Source organism: Oxyura jamaicensis, chromosome 1 (assembly GCF_011077185.1).
Source record: "Oxyura jamaicensis isolate SHBP4307 breed ruddy duck chromosome 1, BPBGC_Ojam_1.0, whole genome shotgun sequence".
Taxonomy (NCBI): Eukaryota; Metazoa; Chordata; class Aves; order Anseriformes; family Anatidae; genus Oxyura; species Oxyura jamaicensis.
In genome coordinates, this window is record NC_048893.1 from 97,351,608 (window position 1) to 97,360,419 (window position 8,812).

An 8,812-nucleotide genomic window follows, 5' to 3' on the forward strand; every position below is an offset into this window, starting at 1 on the left:
GCTGGGAGAGAGGAGTGAGAAAATGAGAGCAGCAGCCCTGCAGCCCCCAAGGTGAGTGCAGCAGGAGGGCCGGAGGTGCTCCAGGCAGGGAGCAGCAGTTCCCCTGTGGCCTGTGGAGAGGCCCCTGGTGGAGCAGGCTGTCCCCCTGCAGCCCATGGGTCCCACACAGAGCAGATCTCCACGCTGCAGCCCGTGGAGGAGCCCCCGCTGGAGCAGGTGGATGTGGCCTGGAGGAGGCTGTGGCCCATGGAGAGCCCCCGCAGGAGCAGGCCCCAGGCCAGAGCTGCAGCCCGTGGAGAGGAGCCCACACGGGAGCAGGGGGTCTGGGGGAGCTGCCGCCTGTGGGGGACCTGTGCTGGAGCAGTTTGCTCCTGGGGGATGGACCCCGTGGTACAGAGCCGTGTGGGAGCAGTGCTTGGAGAGCTGCTGCCTGTGGGCAGCCCCCGCAGGCTCAGGTCAGAAGGACGGCATCCGTGGGAGGGACCCCGCGGGGAGCAGGGGCAGGGAAGGACGGTGAGGGAGCAGCGGGGATGAAGCGTCAGGGACTGACCGCAGCCCCCATTCCGTGTTCCCCTGCCCCACTCGGGGGAAGGAGGTGAGAGAGGGTGGATGGGGTGAAGGTGTTTTTACTTTGCTTTTAGTTTCTTGCTGTTCTAGTATGCTAGTGATAGGCAATAAATTATGTTAATCTTCGTGTGCTGAGTTTGTTTTGCCCATGACAGTATTTGGTGGGTGATCTCCCCGTCCTTATGTCAACCCTTGGTCCCTTTGCATCGTATTTTCTCCCATTCCCTTTGAGAAGGGGGAGTGAGAGAGCGGTTGTGGTGGAGCTCTACTGCCCAGCAGGGTAAAACTGCCACACAAGAATTTTTGAGCATAGATTTTTGATACGTCTAATTTACAAAATGCCCAAATACAAAATAACTTAAAAATTGGAGGTAAGGGCTTTTGTTTTCTTGTTCTGCTCTATATCCACAGATATTTCATAGAATGAGTAGGAACAGAACAGACTGACTACATTCCCAAGGAGGGTTTTTTTTTCAGACAGTTTTGAATTGTTCATCTTATATCTAGTGACAGAAACAAAACTACAGCTGCATTGCAGATGCCAGCATTCCTCAAAGTACCATGTAATTTCAGAATATAATTTAAAATCATAAAATAGTGTTACAAAAACTTTTAATTGCAAAATTGTGAATATTTTTGTAGTCCGGAGGTAATTTTTTATAACATGCAACAAGTTTTATCTCACTTTAAGACAATTATGAGTATATATATATATATATATATATTATATGCATAGAATTGTAATACATAGCAATTACACATATTTTTATTTGCATATACCATTCTTTATTTGGAAACTTAAAGTATAATTATAGCATAGTACTTTATTGATCCGGTTGTGTTTTAGAGCTTAACTGAAGTGGAAAATAGGACTAGTCAAATGGTCGCTTTTATTGTTTCTAAACTTTTTCACCAAATATATCTTCTTTATTATGTCAGATCAAGATAGAAATGTGATAGAAATCGAGACCTTAAGATTTTCTCCAACATTTTCCAACACCTTCCAGGTATTTAGAATAGGTACCAAATCTTCATTTTCTACAGCTCAATGAATTTCAGACACTTAGGGTGAATGTCTTTGTCTTTGTCTTTACAGATCTAATCACCTTACATTACTTTTATAGTTGATGAGAAGAAATATGTACTTTTAGTGTCTGATCTGTTTTAAACATCTAATTTCAGACGTGATGAACTGTGCCTTAGCCGCTAGCTAACATGATCAGGTTCCACTGACTATAAAGGGAGCCTAGGAACACTAGATCAAATGCAAATGTCCATTTTAAATCAAGCGATTTCAGCCTTAGTGACAAAATTAATCTATCTTACTTGACTGTTTCACTTTGTAGGCACAGACATTCAGGGTTAGCTGCATTTTCTACTGATAGCAACAGAAATACAGTAATGTATATAGGGACCAAAATATCTCTTGCACTTTATATCACAGAAAAATACTCCAAAAGAATGTATCAAATAACTCAAATGCATTCTGTCTCAGGTGAACGGTTAACTATTACCTAATTTCAGTTTTGCTAAGGTTAGACGATAAGTTAAGAACATATAAAAACTGCAACTTTTAATAAAAGTAATCCGTAGCAAACTTCAACTGCCTACTAGAGGTGGACATCATCTGTTCTAATCATAAATCTACAGAAGCTGCAACTCTGCATTTTTAATCTGACTTCTTAAAGAAATGAATTTTATCTGAGCATCACGAGTGTGAGTCTGAGGTGAGGAAGCCCATGTCATAGACACCTACATATAGATGAAATCCATGCCAAACTTCATTAGTTCTGCTGATTGTTTGAATAATAATGATAATAAAAAAGCTGTAATAAAACTACGAGTTTTATTTGAGCCATTGTGGTGGTTTTACCGTGCTAGGCAGTTGAACACCGCAACCGCTCTCTCACTCCCCCTCCTCAGATGAGGAGGGGAAGAAGTAAAGGAAAGAACAACTCACGGGTTGAGATAAGGATGATTTAATTAAAGAGGGAAATATATATATATATATATATATATATATATATATATAGCAGCATCCCCCAGGGCTCGGTGCTGGGGCCGGTCCTCTTTAACATCTTCATCAATGATCTGGACGAGGGCATTGAGTGCACCCTCAGTAAGTTTGCAGATGACACCAAGTTAGGTGCGAGTGTCGATCTGCTCGAGGGTAGGAAGGCTCTGCAGGAGGATCTGGATAGGCTGCACCGATGGGCTGGGGTCAACTGCATGAAGTTTAACAAGGCCAAGTGCCGGGTCCTGCACCTGGGGCGTAATAACCCCAAGCAGAGCTACAGGCTGGGAGATGAGTGGTTGGAGAGCTGCCAGGCGGAGAAGGACCTGGGAGTGATAGTGGACAGTCGGCTGAATATGAGCCAGCAGTGTGCTCAGGTGGCCAAGAAGGCCAACGGCATCCTGGCTTGTATCAGAAATAGTGTGACCAGCAGGGCTAGGGAGGTGATCGTCCCCCTGTACTCGGCTCTGGTGAGGCCGTACCTCGAGTACTGTGTTCAGTTTTGGGCCCCTCGCTACAAGAAGGACATCGAGGTGCTTGAGCGGGTCCAAAGAAGGGCGACGAAGCTGGTGAGGGGCCTGGAGAACAAGTCCTACGAGGAGCGACTGAGGGAGCTGGGCTTATTCAGCCTGGAGAAGAGGAGGCTCAGGGGCGACCTTATCGCTCTCTACAGATACCTTAAAGGAGGCTGTAGAGAGGTGGGGGTTGGCCTGTTCTCCCACGTGCCTGGTGACAGGACGAGGGGGAATGGGCTAAAGTTGCGCCAGGGGAGTTTTAGGTCAGATGTTAGGAAGAGCTTCTTTACTGAAAGGGTTGTGAGGCATTGGAACAGGCTGCCCAGGGAGGTGGTGGAGTCACCATCCCTGGAAGTCTTCAAAAGACGTTTAGATGTAGAGCTTAGGGATATGGTTTAGTGGGGACTGTTAGTGTTAGGTTAGAGGTTGGACTCGATGATCTTGAGGTCTCTTCCAACCTAGAAATTCTGTGATTCTGTGATTCTGTGATAATTAAGGAAATATTATTATTAATTAAACAATTCAACTAAAGGGAAAAAAAAAGGGAAAGGGGAAGAGGAAGGGGGAAAGGGAATAACTAAACAAAACAAGTAAAGGCTATGTGGAAGTGCAGAGGAAAGAAATTACTCTCTACTTCCCACAAATGAGCGATGCTTGACCACGTCCTTGAAGCAGGGCCTCAACGCACGTAGCCGGTGTTCGGGAGGAGGACAGACGTTTTCGCAACGAGAGCCCACCCCTCCCCTCTTCTTCCTTTTTCCACCTTTTATTGCTGAGTGTGACATCATATGGTATGGAATATCCCTTTGGTTGGTTTAGGTCAGCTGCCCTGCTGATGTTTCTTTCTCACTTTTTGCCCACCCCCTAGGAGGGTCAGAGAGAGTCCTGATGCTGTGCCAGCACTGCTCAGCAGCAGACACAACACCGGTGTGATACCACTGCTGTTCTAGCTACAAGTGCAGAGTGCAGCAATGTATGGGCTGCTGCAGGGAAAGTTAACATCCCAGCCAGACCCAGTACAACCATCACAATCCATTGTATAATAGAGTAAAAAGACAGGGAAAAAAAAACACAACAACAAATCCTCATGTAATTTTTCTTGCACCAAATCCGGAGATAACTGGATATTAATTTACATTTTTCCTTACCTGGTTACCCTTTGCATTGGATGAAGTGTCTGCTTAGTCACAAAGGATTTAATAAAACATTTCATCCTAAATGTGCTGAAATTCATTTGGTTCCAATAAGATTAATGGTGTGCTTAAAATTAAGTGCTTAGGTAAGGTGTTGCTATTAGAGTTGTGTCACTCAGCAAAGAGCAGACCAACTGAAAATAAACATTCATGCACATGCATGAAGGGGAAAAAAATAAAGCCATATTGTTTGTACACTGTATACAGAAAATAAAGAGTGAATATATTTGTTCTGCAGCTTGGGATCCCAAACTTTTCATGGTTTTTATTAAGCACTATTGGATCACAATTCTCATTCAGAGACAATGTGGACAGACATCTCAATATATACTCTCTAGTTAAATATATGCAACAAACATCAAGGTCAGCCTCTGTTAAGACCAGATTGAATCACCTGTTCATACCCATGTGATCACATAGCGCCTGGATTCCCTGCAGACCATTTCTGTGAGAAAGTTTTTCCATCAGTGTCCAAGAGTTTGTAATTTGGTCTAGTGTAATGGATCTGTCTATGTAAAATAACCTGGTGTATGTCCAGTCTCCTGTCTATCATCATTTGGGTTTGATATCATTTCTCAATTTCCTTAACTGGATTTTTTTTCCCTAACAATTTCTTCTTGCCTGGAGAAAACATTCAGTAGTGAGTGTAAATGCAAGTTAAATATATGTGTTTCCAGCTCTCTCTCTCTCTCTTTTTTTTTTTTTTTTTTTTGTAATCAAGTAAATACAATTAACTTAGCCCACTTACCATTTTAACAGTTTGTCATCCAGCCTCAAGATAATATTTAGCAAAGATAAACATTTAAAGTTTTTTTTTTTTATTTGTAATAAATTTTGCTTGCTGTATATCTGACAACTGAAGCCTGATAAATGAGAGTAAATGAAATCCTAATGACTTTGAGAAATTTGTAATGATTCATTTGTTCACTTTTGTTGTCAAAGTTTTCTAGTCACAAGTGAGAATATATTCTAAGTAGGGTTAAAATGTGTTGCTGTAAGTGTTACGGTGGCTGGGAAAGCAATTTGCAAAGAACAATAAGTGCCAAAGATAGAAGACAAGCGCACTGGCTACCAGCAAAACAAAACACTAACCTAGCAAAGGGTTTGTTTAGCTCTATTCCAGATGGCTAGAATTTTCCAAAACAGCCCATCTTTTGCAATCATTACTGCAAACATACGCATTTTTTCTCTAATAAAGTTATGACTCAAAGTATTCCTATATGATTTGCAGATCTAAACTTTGAACCTATGTATTTCTAACCACTAGGGTAATGTTTTTCAGGTATGTAGTTAGGCAGAAATCAAATGTGTTAGGAAGGAATTGCAGTATATCATGATTTAATACCAAATTGATCAATGAATTATTGAATGGAATTTGATGCTGTAGTGTTCTGTTTAATCATTCTGCAAAGTGGCTAATTAGTTAATATGCTAATTTTCTAATGTGCTCTCTTTGGTATTGGATACTTTGCATGCAAGTGAAACCCAAATTTTTGTACAATAAGGATTCTGTTTCAATGCTTCTAAAATAAAATGAAAAAGTTATTGAAGCGATCACAAGGCATTTTCTAAAGCATGCTGTAACTCAATTATAGTTGTAAGTGATTTTGAACATCTTTTTGTGTGGGAAAGCACAAGTATATTAAAATTTTGGGGTATTGGATTTCAGAGATTTTTTTAATTATTATTTCAATAGATATAAAAAAAATCTTTGTTAGGGAAATCTACACAGTGAAAGTCAGTGTTCAATGAAACTGTATACCTTCTCTTTAATTCCAGTGAATTTTTACCATTTTAATGTACCATTTTAGTAAATAAATTGTGTGGTTTGATATTTAGTTTGAATTATATCAAAACATTTGTTAATTCTTTATTTTGATAGTTTCAGCAGCTGTGATCATTATTCTGTGATGTGTGACAATGTGTTGTATGTTGTCTGTAATTTAATGATTTGCCTTTTTTTTTTTTGTCCTTGTAGCTGTAACCTTTTCAGTATTCAATGGCAAAAATGGCCCACGGGAATTTTCTGATTAACATGCAAGAACAAGTGGCAAGGTAAGCATGTGCTAAAACCTTTGCATTCTGTGATTTGCAGTTTAAAAATATGGTACCAACTTGAACATATCTGACTCCCTCACATGGCAAACTCCTATAACTCTGCAGGGAAGAAATGGAAGCTTAATGTTAAACAAAAAGTATGCTAAATCTTTTGGAGGGAAAAATTAAAAAGCTGATGAAAGAGGAAACATCTAATGAGAAAATTAGTCTAAAACACATTTTAATAGCACCATTTGCTTCATAGCAACTGAGTGTATAACGTGGGTCAGGATGGTGAAAAGAAAGTGCATCTTTATACTCTTAGATAGATGGATTTAACCAAAAGAATTCTGGTTTTAGACGTGTTCTACTCTTAGACGTTTTGTACTTTGTGCCAGTATCCTTCATTCTGATCAACAAAATTCAGACATCTGTCCTTCAGCATCCCCAGCCAGGGAGTTGCTTTGAACCACCTCGTCTGTTTATGTTGAGTTCAGCCACATGTTGATTTTGCTCCTCTGTTTTCATGCTGTCACTCTCCCTGCTCTTTCCACTTCTGGTACCAAAGTCAGTTAAAGGCAACCTCTGTCAGTGAGATACAGTTACACAAAATGAAAAAAATACATATATATATTTTTTCTGTGCTAGGCAACGAATCTAGAGGTCTGTCATCTTCGTATCCTTATTACATCACCCTTTTCCATAAGGATTCAAATTCATTAATAACGTTAATGTTAAGGACAGTACAAGGGAGTTAGAGAACTGTATGTTTCCTAAGCTTTGAAAACAGATAGGACTGAAATTTGTATCGAGCCAAGGTCATTTGGTCATCCAAAATTTCACCAAGGATTTAGGATAGGATAAATGTTCTTGCGTGTGAATAGCTTAATGAAGAGACAGACATTGAAAACATTCTGGAAGAAACAACAGCACATGGATATTGTGAGGAGGAGAAGAAGAAAAATAACTGAGAGGATTTAGGCCCGCACATACTAGGAGCATATGTAGTCATTGACTCTAATAATGAGGAAGTTAGAGCATGTAAGCATTTTTTTTTTTTTCCTAGGGAACATAATTACTTTTGTGATACGGCATTGTTCCCACTGAGCTGACACCAGATGCCTGTGTAGTTTAACAAACAGCACTGATAAGTGGCACTTTTGATAGGAATGAGCCAGTTGCATATGCTAAATAAAGTAGCCAGCAGAGACTCTAACTTTTTAAAGAGATTCCAAAAGACACCAGAGAGGGATTATAAATTGCTTCTGGTGTCAGTATGATTTAATCATCCCGAGGTCCGAATTTCATTATGGAAAGTAACAGTGCCATTGGCTTTGAGTATCAAAAACATTGTAACCTTCAGAAACAAAAGTTCAGTCATGGGATGTTGTTCCTTTGATATAGATATTCTTCAAGAAAAGGAAACTGCAATCTTATTACTGCTTTTTTTTTTTTTTTTTTTTTTTTTCCATAAAATGCTTTCTGTGTAAACACGTGCGTTTGCTCCCAGTGCATAATACAAAATATATTTTAATACGATTTATCTATTAGTTATGTGAGCTCACAATTCAGTGACATACATGTCATGGTTGATCTGTATCAAGATATTTGTAGAGGTGAGTTACCGAGTTACAAATTGAATTGTCTGTATGAAATGCTCCTATCTTTGAATGAAGGAGAAACCAAAGTTTCAAGAAACAGGTATCGTGCCACAAAGCCACATGTAGCCAAAGCTCAAAAAAGCATTAAATCTGTTCAAAATCAAGGGTTGAAACATTACATTCAAAAAGATCCTGTGCCATGTAGTTTAACTTCTTTACCTCCACAATCAGAATAAATCTGGTGACCATCTACAGGTAATGGGAAAAAGATGGGACCTGGGGGAGGTTATGGTAAAGCTGCACCTACACAATGAGGCAAATTTGGACTTCGGCATTGGAGCAAAGCACGCTGAGTCTTACAGAGAGCTGTAGGAGGCCTCATGGCCAATCTGCCCTCTTTATGCGGGAACTTCTACCAGCCCACTGGGGAGCAAACAGTATACACAGGTTTCAGCCTAGAAGATGGTATGTTTGTACTGCCAACCTTGCTTTACCAACTAAAAAGATCTTTACACTAAAATTAATGACATTTTTGTAGCTAAGTTATTACCTATTAAGATATCCTGATGTTGGAAAGGGAGATGGTCCCGGAGTAACGATGCAACCTCGATGCGAGTATAATCATCCTCCTTTTCATCTTTTGAATCCTCCGTTATAGTCCTTTCCCACGTGGTATTCCCAAATTCTCGCCATTCTGTAACAGGGAACAGCAAGGCAGTCTCTCTGAAATGTCCTCATCGTTGTTCTAACTTGATCAATTTGATCAGTTTCTTTCCCGTTGTCTCAATACCTCTCTTAGAGAGTATCCCAACGAGCAATGATGCTGCAGCCTCCACTTCCATGGCTGCACTTCCTCTGAGAGGTAGGGAGCGACCCTGACGCGTG

The 8,812-nt window shown here is 40.4% G+C and overlaps 1 long non-coding RNA gene across 1 annotated transcript; it reads left to right on the forward strand.

The window, feature by feature from the left end:
* Nucleotides 1-8,411, forward strand: LOC118159437. The gene is made up of 3 exons (XR_004747121.1): nt 1-51; nt 6,268-6,344; nt 7,393-8,411. It is a non-coding gene; the product is annotated as an uncharacterized LOC118159437 (long non-coding RNA).
* Nucleotides 8,412-8,812: the final 401 nt, after the last annotated feature.